Below are 16574 nucleotides of genomic sequence, written 5' to 3' on the forward strand. Positions count from 1 at the left end.
CTGGCGGCGCCGTCACTTACGTACGTCACGTACGAGTATACCGCAACGTTGTCTTCAACCCACTCCTTCACTTTTTCTAGAGCCAAGCAAGCGTGAGCGGCCTCGTGACACAGGTCCTCACTGATGATGGCAAAGCTGTTTGTAGATTTTCTTGTCGTCACTACACATGTAAATATCGAAACTTGTTTTTTTTTCCAGTGATATGCTTGCACTTCGTCAGGAAGCACGATGGTCCAGTTTTCAGCAAAGTCAAAATGAAAGACAATGCTCCCGCGTTGCATGCACTGTTTTTCATCGTAGATCGCTTTACCTTGCGTTTGCCGGATATGGTTGTGAAGTACCCAACTTTCAACCGTCACTTGGATGACTTTTAGGAAAGTCTCAGGTTCCAAAGTTTTTTTCACAAGGTCGCCGGACTCCCATGTTGCAAGCACAATCTCTTCATCCTCCGGGATATCAAGTTCCTGGAGTGTAAGAAACTGGCCTTTTGGGCAGTGATCACAGTCTCCTTGAAGGCACAGTTCTGTTGCTGGGTCGCACAGAAATGCCGAGTTCATTTCACCAGTGTTGAATGTTGAGCCTGTAACGTTCTCTAGAGCGGCAATACAAAGATAATAATTGGCGCAGCGCACACAAACGCACACTTCCTGGTGTGGAATACATTGGACCCATCTAGGGCGCAACGAATAAAATTTCGTTAGCCCAACGCCGGAATCGGGATGCTTGTCTTTGTATATACGGAAGGCCTCTCGTATTGAGCGTGTCATGAAGCGCTTTGGCACGAACGTTTTCTCTCCGTTGAGCATGACAGAGATGACGTCCTTCTGGTTGGGACTTTGGCGCGAACATTGTAGCTCGTCTTTCGTGAAGTACTCTAGGGCAGCAGACAGGTTCTCAGGGCTCACCTTGCACCTCGTGTAAGGATCCGGCTCATACCACACGCCATGCTTTTCCTTGAGTTTTCGGGATTTACTGATGAGGTACATTGAGGCCTGTGGAATCATCTTTTGAACCTCATTCTTCGTCAGTGTTGACGGCAGGAGAGTAAGCAGTTGACAACGTTCCCGGAGAGAGGTGGCGGTTTCAAAGGCCTGCCGAAAGTTGTCCACCCACTCAGTGCATGTGGAGCATGTTGGTTCGGACGACCCCGATGGTGCGTCCCTGTCGTACGCAATACGTAGCCTTGAGCCTATATTCTTGACGGCAACCTGCTCCAGTTCTGTCTGCTTTCTCTTGACATAGGCAGGCCTGTCCCGACTTCTTACGACGCTTGGTTGTCTCAGCGGCGACACATCTGTAGGTAGTATGCTGCGATATAGATCTTCAATTGCTTCTTTAGCTGGCACAAATGTGTCAGGGCACTGCTCTGAGCTTCGCATCGAGATCTCCTTAGTGATGTGCATGAAGCAATGGTAGCACAGGTAGTCCGTCGCACTCACTTTGGTGGAACAGTCAGGCGGAAGAATTTGCTTCAACGAGTTTAGGTCCAACTCGCCAACACTTCGAAAATTCCGCTGCTTTGGTATAGTCTTTTTGTGTTTGCAAAAGTAATCTGCACAAAACACTTGTTCGGAGCTCCAGGACGTCTTCATAATGCATACATAAATAATAGAAATTAAATCCCAACTGATGGCATATAATTGCCAAGTGAAAGAACTACTGGGTGCACAAGTGACAAGTCCGAGGCTGAGGAGCTCACTCACTGCAGACGTACATTTGAAAAGAGAGGTCACAACTGAGGCTGTCGGCAAAGCTTCATCCACGTCAAAGGAAGAAAGAGGGAAAGTCTCCAGACAAAAAATTGTGGTCAGCGGCCTTCGAAAAAGACTTTCCGGAATCGCACTGTCGTCCCTCAACGCGCTGATATGAAAGCACCCGAGCTTCTACCACGTGGTTCATGACACAGCCTGAGCCATGTCGGCGACCGGTTCGCGAGGGGTTGGCGGTGGGGTTACGTTGATGGTCACTCGGATTAGCCCTTGCTGTACTGAGCTACCGCCTGCAGTGCCTTATCACCGGCTGGTGTCAACAACGAGAACACACACACCCTGTCTACACCAAAACTACAAGCGTTCACCGCACACGCGTCGCCGCCGCTTTTAAGCTTTTGTGAAATTGCTTTCTTTTGCCGCGGAGAACCGCCTTATCTTAACTACGCGCCTGAAATCCTTCCCGGCGGGCGTACACAATATCAAGCGTGTCGAGAAATGCCCGTGGAGTAGAACTATGGGAAAATTCGGAGCCCGCGATGTCGATATCGTCACCGTTGTGTTAGTACGCCGTCGCGTACTGCAGTCCCCCGTTGGGGGAGGGGGGGCGGGGGGCGGTCTTACTACGATAACATGGCGACAGCGTTTACACTCTATGTATTTACGCGAGGCTCGAGTATTTGGGGATAATGCTGCCGGTTGGTGTGCCCCTTTGTGCCTGATGTTATCACCCGTGACGCCAGCGAGTGAGATGGCGACAGGCATGACTGCTCAGTAAACAGGCGTCGGCGGCCATGTTTTGCTGGTTGAAGCGAACCCGCTTGTCCTTGACAGCGAGCGGGGAAATGCGAAAAAAAGATTGTATCGGCCGTTTTGCCAGAACTAGCGACGAGTGTCGTCTGCGGTTTCCGGCAACTATTTTGCCATAATCGTGAGCTTAGCGAGGAAATGATTTTTGCTAGCCACAGAACACTACCACGCAGAAAGGGAATGCTTGAACATGTTTTTGTTCTGGATATATATCAGGGATATATATGAGAGAGAGAGAGAGATGAAGGTAGAGCGGAAGAGGGAATAGCATATAGTGTCGCAGGAGAATAAAGTAAACACAGTTCCTAGTGGTCGATGGCTGCATGATCTTTTCTCGGATCACTAGTGCGTAATATGATACCTCTTTGTACACAGTAGTTTCTCCTTAATTTAAGTGTGTGAACGATTTCTTTAGTTATCATTGGCCTCATCTGAATAAAAATATATAAATGATGTGTGTTGGTTTCATGAAACTGGAACTCAGAGTCAGTTCTTGTATAAAACACTGCTAAGTGTAGGCTTTGAAAAAGGACCCTACTTTGGGGAGTTGTATCTTCTTTCTCAATAAAATCATGCAACATGTTTTTAATGGAAATGAATGCCGAAATAGAGTATAACAGGTTACCTAAATTTAAAAAAAAAAAATCGAGGGTGGTGTTTTTTTTTTATTCGCATCGGAATTTTTCTTTGTTTGATTTTTTTTCCATGTTTGACTAAATATATCCTAACTATTGTATCACACAGATACCTTAGTTATTTTGTAAATGTTAGCTATATATTAGAAGAATAATATCTGCAAATTATATCATAATGATTAAATTATTTCATGAGATACAGACCTCCAAATTTTGCCATTTGTCGTTCGAGCAGGCATGTTTGTCAATTTTTAGAAAAATAAATAAATTTTAAATAAATATGATTACTTTATATTACAAGCAAGCTATACCCATAGTTTGCGCCTAAAACGTATTAGAGTTCTCCTAATGTTATCGCTTTAGTTATTCACTCTCAAACGGGCCCCCTCCACCAGTGCGCGTTAATGCAACTGTCCACCACCTCATGCCTTACGATTTTTCCTGTCCCCAAGTATTTTTTCTAGTCAAAACTAAGTTTGGATTCGTTCATACCAGACACTAGACAATAACATATAAAAACATCAGTTGATTTGAAAATGTCGACTAGCCATCCTTTGGTCGATCTTATCTGAAATCACCCAAGAAGTTTCCATGTTTGGGCGAGTCCGAGGTTGCCCTGTATGCTGCTGCACAAGTCATACAGTTTGGCCTGCCCAGGACAACAACATACTCTTCGGGCTTTGTGGTCAGTTCACCTATTTTCTTCTTGAGAGCTTTGTTGCAGCGTTGCCGCCTCCAGCGTTTGATGTGTGCTCGCAGGGACTCCCACAAGTGTAGAAAATGCGGGTTTACCTCCGGGTCCTTCTCAATACGCTCCAGCTCCTTCTTGAAGGGTTCCGCGCTTTTAATCATGTATTTGGTGCAGACTTCAATATTGTCGATGGTAGCCCGACGAGATGCCCCGGTGTTTTTGCCACTTGTTCCAGTCTACGATTTTAACCTTCCAAAATTTTCTTGTCCATCCAGCCTGGTGCACGAGCTTTTCCAGTATATTGTAATCGCTGCTCAGTTGTTCTCCAAGATTCTTTAATTTCGCGTCACGTATGTTCTTGGTTAGCGTCAGGTCCGGGCAGCTGTCCCAGTATGAGCTTGTTCCCACCCTCGTGGGGTGATCTGGGTCCGTCAGTAACGTGAGACGTGCCCGGTTCATAGCTCCAGCCAGTCGTCTTCCCTTGAGCGTGATAAAGCTGTACCCCCGAGCCGAGTGGGCGGCATCGAAGTCCCCGGCAATAACGACCGGTTTCCTGTTTGCCACCCTCACGGCTTCAAAGATCAGTTGCTGAATGTCGGTTCTTTGGTCCTTCGGGTTGCTGTAGACATTCATTGTGTGCAGTTCGCTCTCTTTCTATTGGTGCGGGATCACCGTGAGAAAGCAGTACGAACTCCCTTGGCTCTCCAGTTCCTGCTTAGTTGCGGAATACTGTTTATGCACCAGGGTAGCCACGCATTGGTCCGCTTCGTAGGCCACGTATTCCTTAATATGTACAGCTTTCTTCCCAGGTTCCTGTAGTATAATCACCGCCGGAGGGTTGGTTTCCTCGGGCACCCGCAGGCTGAGGCTAGCCTTCTTGCGCCCTATCCATCGGCAGTTTGATTGCCATATTTTTTACTTCTGGTTTGTGCATAATTCCGTGTCCGATTGTTTCGATTCCAGCTATCCCCCTCCGACTTCTCTTCTTTTGATGTCTGGAGTCTTAATGATTTTGTGGTGCTGTAATGCCAACTTTCTGTTCTCTTTCTCCAGTTCCTGTACCCGCTGCGCAAGCTATATCAGCCGGTTGGTAGTGTGTTCCTAGAACTTGAGTTGACTTTGCTTGATCTCTTGCACCGCTTGAGCAATGGCCTCCGCGATGGATGTCGAGAGTTGTGCGAGCTCTTCTCTTGGCTTCGCAGTTTTCGTGGACCGCTTAAGCCGCTCGTTTTCTTTTTTGACCCCTTCGCAGGCTTGTTTATCAAATCAAATAATTTATTTGCATCTGCAAGTACAGATGCCGGAGCCACGGACAAAGAAGGTAATCTTTGTTGGCTTGACTAGGTCCGGGTCCCGAGAGCTTGGCAGTTGGTGACCAAGAAGCAGGAAAAAAAATCAGGGTAACAAAATGCAAAAAACGCCTCAGCTAAAAGGTTAACATAACTTAATACATATTACACAAAATGTAGGTACAGTGATTTACGATTTAAACTATAAATGTCAAGATTATGTATAAACTATTTATTGAGTAATATGGGTAGGTTATAAGAAAGGGACTGCAAGCCGTAATTTGTACGATAACGGGACACCCTCCATTCCTCCGAGCAGCTGGTGCGGATGGTGGTTATAGTTCTGGTTAAATTTGATGTATGCCTCACAAAGCAATCACTTCTGGTGATGAAAAACAACATGACCTAGTCAGAAGGTATACATACAATCGATATATAATGATAATTTTGTATTTTTGAAAATTGATTCGGTGTGGAATAAATAAGGAACGTTTCCAATAAAGCGTAACACTCTCCTTTGAAGCAATGGTATTTTATTTAGATTTGATATTTTATATTGGTCCAGTTCCCTTTTGAGCTTCTGCAGTTGCAGTTCGAGGCTGGTCTGCATTTCTTGCGTGCTCGCTTGGGTCCCTGGTGCGAGAACTGGCCACTCGGTTTGCCCCGTATTCCCCGTGATACATGTCTCGTTTTTCGGTTTCGTTCCGGCTTTCTTCCCCACCTTGTTTCGTATGCGTCGCATCGGAGGAGTACTACCCCTACTGTGTAACGTAGACCCTTGGCAGATGCACGAGCGGCTCCTCGAGCGCGACCTTCACTCGCCGTGCGACGACTCCCACGAAAGCCATCGCACCAGCGGTTCTCCCGACTGTTTGCTCGGGCTCCTTCTCGGGCTCCTTCTCCCGACTGCTTGGTTGGCCCGGTTAGGAAACATTTTCGGGGCAGGACCTGTCGTAAGTATGGTGAAGCCTCCGACACAAAGAATATTTCGGTGTACACGGGAGTTCCTAAGCTGCGTTGGCAGTTCCACAGAGCGTGCAGGCGAATCCCCTAAGTTTGGAGCAGACGTTTGCCCTATGGCAGACCTCCCCGCAGTTGAGGCAGCCCTCCCTCTGGTCCTTTTCTAGATAAAGCACGGCGTCTCTATCCACTCGAAGTTTACCGTGTATGGAACTTGCTTCCCAGCGAAGGTGATGACGACTGACTGCGACCTGCCCAGCCTCCTCGCGTCGAGAACCTCAAACCTTTTGGCTCCAGTCCTTTGTAAAATTTCCTCATCTGTAAATTCCGTCCGGACTACAAGGATCACCCCGCGGAAAGTTCCCTCACTGGTGCGACGTGGTAGGCTCCCAGCTCCAGGTATTCGACCGAGAAGCGAAGAACCTTGATTCCGGCCAGCACGACCAACCGCGTCGTCCCACTCGTTGTTTAATGTTCTGCACTTCAAGTAGGCGATTGACGGAACTACCCTTGAGTTCCTTCCGTAGTGTCCGTCGTACCGCCTCTACAATGTGAGTCTTGAATAGCTTGAGTGCAACCACTTCCTTGGGCTTAGCGACGATCTTGGACTTGAACACTTGAAGTATCGGCAGTCGCAGAGGCTTGTTCGGGAAAGTTTTAATTCCGGTTGCTGGCGCATAGATCCGCTCGTGCGCTTGAGCGATGAGCGTTTGCTGCTCTCGCCTCTGTTCTTTTTCTTTTTATATAACACTTGAACCCAATACTTGCCGGGTCTAGCGTCCCTGTTTCCGGGGAAGCCTTCCAGGACTTATTCAACAGGTAGCGGCTGTCGCGTCGGATCTAGCCTGATGTGGTCCCTCTCCTCAGGGTTGTAGCCAATAGTCTTTCCGGTATCGGGTCTCTTGCTTGGTCCTTGAACCATAGTCAAGCTGGTCCGCATGCCGCACTCAAAAGTTCCGTTAGGTTAGGCTTAACGAGGCGGCCTTCTCGGATCTCCCAGACTCGGCTCGCCTAGGGCTGCTAAGTCTATCGAGAGTTAGCCGGCCCTCGTGGGAGCCAGACAGGAAGAGTTCGGTAAATCAAAAGACTTTCCGCTCACCGACCAGGTGTAGGTGTCGGAAGAGTCCGGATCACTTCGCGAGATCACTCGAACACTTGTTTCGGCGAAAAAACTTATTTTTAGGCCGAACCTTAGAAAACACCGCGTAGCACATGTGAAGCTTGTCCGCAATCTCCGGCTGCCCGCAGCGCCTCCCACCGACGTCGTCTGGAAATTTAGACTATATCGGCAATCAACCCGCCAGTGTATAAATAGGCCACCGCGGTTGACAAGAAGCCTCTATGCGTCGTTTCATCTTAATTATCAGAGCAGCCACCGTTACGAGCCAAAGGGAGCAACCAAGCAGCGTCAGAGCGCCAAAATGATGCCTTCGTCCATCCTCCTGTACGTGCTTGTTCATCCACTAAATCAAGCGCAGCGAATGTCCCGTAACTTGCGCTTTCAGTTTGTTTTCATTGTTGTGTGTGTTCGGGCATTCGACTGTGCTTTTACCTAAATTAAACCAACTATACGGTGAGTAGAGATGCTGTAGAACGCATATTAGACCGCAGCTCTTAGGCACCCGTTTCTGAGTTTCGGGGCGTCGGCGTCACTGTCGGCGTCGACGTAACCACACTAAATTTAGCAGGAAAAATGACGTCACGCTTCTTCAACACTAACTCGATTCCCCGCTAAATTTTGCAGTGAAAATGACGTCAATCTTTGCGTTACGTCACCTATGAATAAATTTTGTTTCTCCGCTAGATTTAGCTGGAAAACTGACTTCACGTGACCTGATCAGCAATTCAATTCCCCGCTAAATTTAGCGGCAAAATTTACGTCACGGGAGTCTCGACACCAATTCAGTTTACCCACTAAATTTAGCGGGGAAAGTGACGCCATATGACTTAGTGTCACCTATGGACAATATCAGTTTATACGCTAGATTTGACGGGAAAATTGACGTCACGTGACGTAAACAACAATTCGATTTCTCGTTAAATTTAGCGGGAAATTGATATCACGTGACTTTAACAGCAATTCAGTATCCCCGCTAAATTTAGCGGCGAAATGACGTCCCATGACTTGATGTCACGTCACCCATAAACAAATTCAATTTTTTCGCTAGATGTAGCGGTAAAATCGACATCACGTGACCTCAACAGCAATTTTTCCCCGCTAAATTCAGCGGGGAAAATACCTGAAATGGCTTGATGTCTTGTTTTCACGTCACCTATGAAAAAATTCAGTTTCTCCGCTAGATTTGGCGGGAAAATTGACGTCACATGTGTAGTGGAGGAGGAGGGGAAGGTACAGAGGAGGGGAAGACGAGGAGAAGGAGCTTAGAAGGAGGAGGGGAGACTAAAAAGAGGAGAAGAGGAGAGGAGGAGGGAAGGAATAGAGGGCACGAAGGAGTAAGAGGGGCATACCTTCCCTTTCGTACCCTCCCCTCCTCCTCCTCAAGAGCTGCGCTCTAATTTCGCGTTACAGAAATTTGTAAACGTCTTTAATTTTTGTATATTTTTTTCGCCGACTTCTACGATGCTTAAGCCCATCTAGGCAGATGTGGCGCAATTCGTAGCAAAGATGACACTTTGTCGCAAGATGTAGCAAACTTTCGTTCATAGCGCAATTTGGCGCAAATGGTGCAGCCCTTCCATTACTGCAAGTTATTTATTACGTTAAAATTTTTCGTAATATTTGCTTTTTTTGTCAAGCGCAAAGACATATACGCCCACTTTTACCTATCGGAATTCATTGCCGGATATTAATTTAGACTGGTTGCTGCCTGCTTCAATTCAAAACGTAGAACGGCGCTGAAATAATAATAATAAAAAAAAAAGACCAGGAAGTTGCAGATGGGACAAGCGCGGGACTTCAACTGAATATTTAATTAAAAAAACATTAAACTAACCATCAACACCACTATCGCATCGACATGAGCTTCGAAAAGGCTACCTCATCTTATGTAAAAAAACAGAAGTTTGACTGACACCCCCTCCCCCCCCCCCCCCCTGTTGCGACTTCTCCTCCTATCTCAAACGCTTCCGTCAATTTTCTTGAAGTTTTACCAGCCCCCTTTCCCTAGAATCGTGATATGGACAAGTTTGACTTACACATGCAAGTCACTCAGCGACAGAGCGTGCTCGCGCGCTCGGTTGTTGACATAACGGCCCGTCTATTCGAGGTATGCTCGACCACAACTCAACCGAATTCGATACACCACCCCCACCCCGCGCTCAACGTACTCAACGAGCACGCGTTGTCGCTAAGATCAATGTCCTGCACTTTAGTGTATCAGTACAATGCCCTGCACTACTTGAGATACTGAAGTTGAAGCATGGGCAAGTTGGTGCGACATACTTCAGAAGCTGAAAACACCGCAAAAAAAGCCGGACGCAGCGTTCTGTCTGCGTCCACCTTCATCCGGTCCGTCGTTTCTTGCGGTGCTTTCATCTTTTGAGGTATGTCGTACCAACTTGCCAAAGGTTCAACTTTAGCATTTACTGGGCCCCTTTAATTGTTTACTGCTCAGCAATGTTTCACAGTAAAACGGCGTTCTGTCTGTGTTTACCTCCATGCGGTCTGTCGTTTCTTGCACTGCTTCGGCTTCTGAACTACTTGAGATGTCAGTGGTTGCACTCCAAGAAATATGGAGCGTCTACTTTCTCGCAAAGCACGACTGGAAGAACCATTGGCTGCGATCTGCGGAGGTTGCATGGTGATTGACCCGGTGGAAAACTTATCTAAACCAAAAAATTTCATTCGCGGTGTACCATTGAGCATGCATGGTGACACAACATGGCCAATGACACAGCGTAGGCTGTTTTGATAGACCTGGACTAACATTTATCCTCAGCTTCGTCATACGCCGAGCACCCCCTGTAGATTGCAGCTATTCGTTCTCCAGAATATTTTGCAGAAAATTCATTTTTAGTCCGTAATAAACGTTCCAGATTTCTGAAATTGAGTGTACTTTGATTTCACATCACGTCCGAGCGCAAACAACGCTAAGAGCAGTTCCGGCCAATCGAACCGCGTCAAAATGCAGAACGCCATGGCGTTCGTCATTCTTCTCTACGTTTTTTCACCAGTGAAGCCGATAAAACGCGGTGGATTCCCGGTCGTTCCCGCTTTGACAATGTGTGTTGGTGTTTGTCTGTCTTCCAACCTTCGTCTGCGCTCTGCCTTACAATGAAACAAAGTGTAGTAGCATACAGAGTCTGAACAGCCCAAATGTCTCACCAGCTGCGGAGTAGAGCGTGGGAAGCCAGTCGGCGATGTGCATCATCTGGTTGGAGACTCGGCGACTCTTCTCGAGCAGTGGGCTCCAGATGAAAGCGGTGGTCCGGAGGCCGCCTTCCCAGAGCGTGAACTTGCCTCCCCTCAGGGGCCAGTTGTAGCCGCGGTTCGACTTGACACCCCACGGCAGTGCGCCGTTGTCGGAGGTAAACACAACGATTGTATTGCCGATCAAATCAGCTTCTTGAAGCGCCTCCATGATCGTTCCGATTGACTGGTCAAGTGAATCCACCATTCCTTTAATAGAATGTGACACATGACAATGCTGCGATACCTTTTAATTTCATTTATTTTATGTATTTAGTTTGAGGACCCGTGTGCGGGTATTACACAAGGGAGGGTAAGTTAAAAGTCACTTGTTTGAACACTAAAGTAAATATCACATGCAGAATGTCTTTTTATTGTTTTTTTATCAGCCGGATTCTATTAGAAAACCGTCACGTTGCTGGGTTGCGTTCCGGCATTACACAGACACACGAGTCCTAATGAGATCACGTGAAGCTGTGACGTTACTGTGTCCCGCGACCTCATGACGTCACGCGACGTCACACATGCTTTGAGCATGTGCTCAGATCATTAGCAACACATGCTGCGCGTCTAACAGTTCGCTAAATATGGCCGAAACATGCTTGCTTTTTTTATATATATAATTTGATGAGAATGATACGAAGGGTCCTTCAGTTTTTCCACATCCAATCCGAGCTTCCTGCTTTCGATAACGCTTCGCCATATCGTGAGCGCCTCGAGGAGCGTGCACGCGCAACCAAAGCACCACGGAAGGCAACGAAGCTCGTGCTGGAAGCCGTGCGTTTGAAAGAAACGCGCTGCCGTTCTCGTTCTTTCAATGACTAGGCGACGAAAAACTGGGGGAGGAGACGAGTGCCCGCGGAGACGTCAAAGGGCCGGCCTCTGGTTCGAATCATGATTGGGTAGGCGCAAAGGTCTCTACTCACTCTTTGAACGCGTTCGATTGCCGAAAGCCGGCGTTTGGTGTTCGCGTTCGAACGCGTTTGAAAAGTGAGTAGACACCAACGAGGAAAATGGGCTTACATCGATAAACTGGTATCGCGTTCACGAGGCAAAAGTGACCCCCACTTGACTGCCGCCATGTTGTACAATTTTGACCACTAGACACGCCACCGTACCGAATCTTTAGGCTTTTACGCAAAACTGAACCGAGATTTGTATTGCGACCGCTGTAAAAAAAACATGATCAACTATTTTTTTTTTTTTTTTTTTTCAAAAGTGTTAGCCCCAGAGATCAGTGTCAAGCTCCGATAAAAAACCCAGAATGCAGCTGCGCGGCTGGCGACATCTAGTGGAGGCATTCGAAGATGGCCGAGTTTTTGTCGTAAAATAACACTTTGGACTTAAAATAAACGAGACATAGCTTATCTCGTCGGTACTGTTAATAAAGATCAATAAGCAATGATTTGTGCGCGGTACTTCGTCAATCTCTAGACGTAAAACTATAAGGTCACGCGTCTAGTGGTAAAAAAATGTGCAACATGGCTGCGGCCATGTTGCACATTTACTTTCAGCTGCCAGTCTATCGCTCTAAGGCCCTCTTCCTCGTTGGTAGAGACGAAGACATCTAGCTATGCGTATACCCATTAATAATTTCAAGCGGAGCTCGGCGTTCTGACGGCCCAACACGCTCTCGTGTCCTCCTCTTCGCGGCCCGATTCGCGAAGATTCGAGCCCGCGAAAATTAAGTCGTTTACAGAAATTGACATTTCAAATCTTGCTCATTTTCTTATTTTTTTTTTTAATTATGACAATTGGTCACAATAGCTGGTTCAGTTATGCTTTTTCCCGGTTTGTTTATGTCTATACGCAAATATTATAACTCGGATTTGCAGTTATATGAACGGTACCAATCGACTAAATTAAAATAAAAGAAATGCCGATAAACCGTCCGGCGTTTTGTCTTCATTTCGTACATAAACCATATGTGTTCTTAAACACTGATATGAACTATTAGGGCATAGGTTTAGCAGTACGCACCAGCGTATGTTGTCCTATTTTTCTCCGGGATGTGGAGAAATTTCTTCATATTTTCTTCCGGCGCTTCAAGAAGCGACGGCCCCGTGCCTACGTGCGGGGCCTGGTAACTAAGATACAAGAAGAGTGGCTGCGAAAAATATAATGAAGTTGAATATAACACATATATTATACTATACTTACTTATTTTGAGAATGAAAAAGGTTCAACAGAGTGCATATAGCGGTGAACATTATTTTCTCGGTGTCGATATTTATAAAATGGTAGGAAAGAGAAAGTTTTGCCATTATTTCCTGGGCGCAAAATTTTGCCGTTTGGAGTATATCTTGTACGATATATTCCTTCGCATGGGATAGTAACTGCGGGACCAATTTTTTTTCGTAATAATTGTATCTAACAAAATTCGATAAAATGAAATTTTCACCAGGGTTATGTGGTTTATACAGTATAGTTACCTATCCTTATGTCTTATGCTGAATTGTAGCTGACGCTTTTGTTGACATTTCTAATCGCTCTAATTTCGGATCACTTTCTCGATGTTCCTTTTATTAATACAATTTTGCCAAATTATTGCAAAGATAATTATTGATAGTAATACTAATTCTCGTGTTTTAGATTAATGGGCGAATAACAATTCCGCTAGGACAGTTATTGTTTGAGGCTCACGGCACTACATCTCTAGGGTTTCTTTTATACATTTAAACAAATCTGGACTTGGCAATGAACCAGGCAATTAACGCCTGCGAAGAATTATTAATACATGTGTACTTTACTAAAAACCAAGCACATGCTCTGTCACTTCGGTAACGAGCGATTTCACTATGTATTTCTAAAATTACCCGCATGTGCGTTTCGATTTTAACTAAAACGAAATCTCAATGAAATGTCCATTGCCCATAACTAGGAAAAAGAGCTGGGGGATAGGCCTCAAACTTTAGACCTTTTTCAATTCACTCCGCCAGCTTACCAAACTTCTTTTTGCTTACTATTGCGTAGCTGACTCGCATGTCTCGGGACAATAGTTTTCGTATGCGAAAACCGTTGTTTTCAAAACACAAACGATTCAATGCGACGAGAAACTGAAGGAGAAGGGGTAATGAGAGGGCGCCGGGAAGTGAAAACTCCGAGCTCTGGTTGGAATGATCTTTAGTGAGTTGGAGCAAAGCTAGCTGTCTCTGTCTCTACTCACACTTTGAACGCTTTCCATCGCCAAACTCCGGCGTTCAGCTTTCCGCGTTCGCAATGGAACGCGTTCGAAGAGTAAGTAGATACGAAGTCAGCTAGCTTCACGTCTACCCACCAACCGTCATAGTCGGAGCTGGTCGTTCCGATGTCCCTGCGCGCTCTCATCACCCCTTCTCCTTCAGTTTCTCGGCAGATACAATGTAGAAGAATGGGAAATGGTAAACGGGGACTTTCTCGGTCGCAATGGGAAAGGGAATTTGGTTAAAGCCATCTTCAAACATATCACGTTTTGCTGCTCTATTCCGACAAATAAATTTGGTATTTGACGTTCTCGGCTTCTTTTTTCAAAGAATACACGCATCTGCCCCCCCCCCTTTTCCCGCCCAAACCAAAAAAAAAAAAAGACAGCATATTTGTTTTTTATTTATATGCAGCTATCGTGTCTCTATTTAGTGTTTGAATTCAATTAGTATGTAGATAAATTCGACACTAAGATATGCGAGATGTGATTATTTTTTCACCAGTTTCAATCAAACATTCGCAGTAAGACTTAACATGTTAAATAATATTTATTTATTGTATAAATTGTGCATTATGAACGCAACACTTTCAGGCTTTTTTTTTAGTTAACATTTATACGAGACGCGGGAATAGCAATAAAACATTCTGGATTAATAATGGCTGCCGACCAACCAAATTCTGTGTCGAAAAGCATCTACTTACTGCAGCTCTTGCCAACGAATTATATCTCACCCAGTATGCATTAAGACCAAAAAACAAGACTTCATTTAGCATTATCACTCCACAAGTCTCGAGTGATGTCTTTTATCATCCGAGTCGTATCCCCTTGGAAATTCGGTATTTTACACTTTTTTTCCCGACCTCCACTTGCCCCTTTTTGCTTTTCGGTCTTTGAAAGAATAAAGAACAACTGAGCAGTAGTCGTTGAGAATATTAAAAATGATTAACCGTAGTCGTCGCTTTCTTAGCTCTAGTCGAGAATGACTGCGTGCTCTAAAGAGCATTTTCAATATTTGGCGTTTTATTTATGTCTTTTTGGCGTTACAAATAACAGGTTTTTGACTACTATACCAACAATGTTTCTCGATGCCTATATTGCATGGGCAGCGCCAATGAAATATACATGATCAAAACATTTAGGGGAAAAAAATCAGAACGCTGCGCAAGGGTAATTTGAATTTTCGCAGTATCAATATAAAAGATGTATGTTGCGTTGCTCCAGCATTTCTAAGTGGTTATCATCAGCAAGGCAGCGTCATCATTACCGGTGTGTTCGCTCTGCTATCAACTCTGTAGTACGTGGATACAAAAAGAAGAACTAAAAGCAAACTAATAATAAATTCTAAAGAAGGATGAAGTAGGAAGCGCCTAATTTGTTCACCATCCCATTGGTGCATTCCGGTAACTTCAAAAAACCAAACAATTCGTGTGTTTCGGCAAATTTCGAAAATCGTGAAAATTGATATTTCTAGCTGGTGGTTCTATGGTTGAAAGTCATTGGTGATGATATAACTAGATGAAGCCTATGAATACGTGTATTGCATTATATTTGAACACAACGGCTAGAAATGTTTAAGCCTAATGAAACCTTCATCAGCTGAGATCCCTCAATTCTCACCTGTTCAGGGTTGTGAGACCTTATGAGAGAAACTGCTCTTTCTGTATAGTGATGAGTTGAGTATCGGTTATTTGGGTGTATATGAATGTCTTCGTCCAACCAGAAATCGTATCCGGTATGTTCGCCCTGCAAAAAAAGAGAAGGCCTTTGGTGCGTTAGTTCCGGCAAAACGCCTATATTTTTTTACAGAAGTAGTTGATTATCGAACTATGTATTTAAAGGCTATTCTCCTAAAATAATTTTGTAAAAGTGATAATTACTAGTGATCACAAAGCACGCGCTAATAATTTTCAGTTTAATAAATAGCATATCTGTAGAATTCCATGTTTCCGGATAAATCCGAAAAACTCCGAAAAACACCTGCCGGTTAAAATTTTAGTCAATTCGGATTTATCCGATAAATTCCGAATTTTTATGTGCCATTTTCTCCCACTTCCCATTCCCCTTCCCCTCCCCCTCCCCCCTCCCCCCCCCCCCCCCCCCCGTATAAACTAAATGGAGGTATTTTAAAATTAAGTTTGATGAGCGTACACGATCAATGGTCCCGGGAAAATGCCACCGCAGTAATTGTCTTTCGAATCTCGGATAATTGACAAAAGGGGTCTTAACGCTTATCTCGTCAAGTTGCAGGACGATATGTGAATGTACTTTTGGGTCACGACAGAAGCCTCTGTATAGGTTTCCAATTTGGGCCGTACTATTTGTGTTTTAAGAGGAAGGAGAGGTTTTGTATTTGTAACAGTTAAAGCTATGGACCATAGAGATTGCATAAAATTGGAAAATTTCATAGGGAAGTAGAAACTTCCCTATTACATCCTTTACCACTCGACCTCGCGTGGCCGCGAGGTGGCATGAAATAGGATGGGATAAATACGTGCTTCCCAGCGACTACCTCCAGGAGTTTATTTTTAAGGTATCGACATTTATCGAAGCCACAGATGTGTGCAACTTTTGCCGTGGGACAAATGAGAAGTGTCAATAGAAAAGGCGCCAACTTCAAATCCTGCTAGAGAAATATTAATAGATAAGGGCGCGTTTTATTTTTCTTTATGCAGCATGCGTTTACACTCGGATATTACTTACTTTTCATGTGAAACACTGCGAAATTGAGCCCTAAATTTCGGAGATTTGGGAATCAGACAAAAATGAACTTCTATAAACTTCGAAGTTTCGAAAATAAATAAACTCCAGCCCCCCGCCCCCGCCCCCCCCCCCCTCCACCCCTCCCTCACACACACACACAAATTTGAAGAAAAATAAACTCCGAAAACACAGAATCCTACATATGTGTAAAAGCAGCCTTGCGAAAA

The 16574-nt window shown here is 45.1% G+C and overlaps 1 pseudogene; it reads right to left on the reverse strand.

Moving 5' to 3' along the window:
* The window catches only part of LOC8023715, a 53003-nt pseudogene that overhangs the window by 22650 nt on the left and 13779 nt on the right, over positions 1-16574 (reverse strand).

This window comes from Ixodes scapularis, unplaced genomic scaffold (genome assembly GCF_016920785.2).
Source record: "Ixodes scapularis isolate PalLabHiFi unplaced genomic scaffold, ASM1692078v2 PGA_scaffold1__304_contigs__length_218370807, whole genome shotgun sequence".
Lineage (NCBI taxonomy): Eukaryota > Metazoa > Arthropoda > Arachnida > Ixodida > Ixodidae > Ixodes > Ixodes scapularis.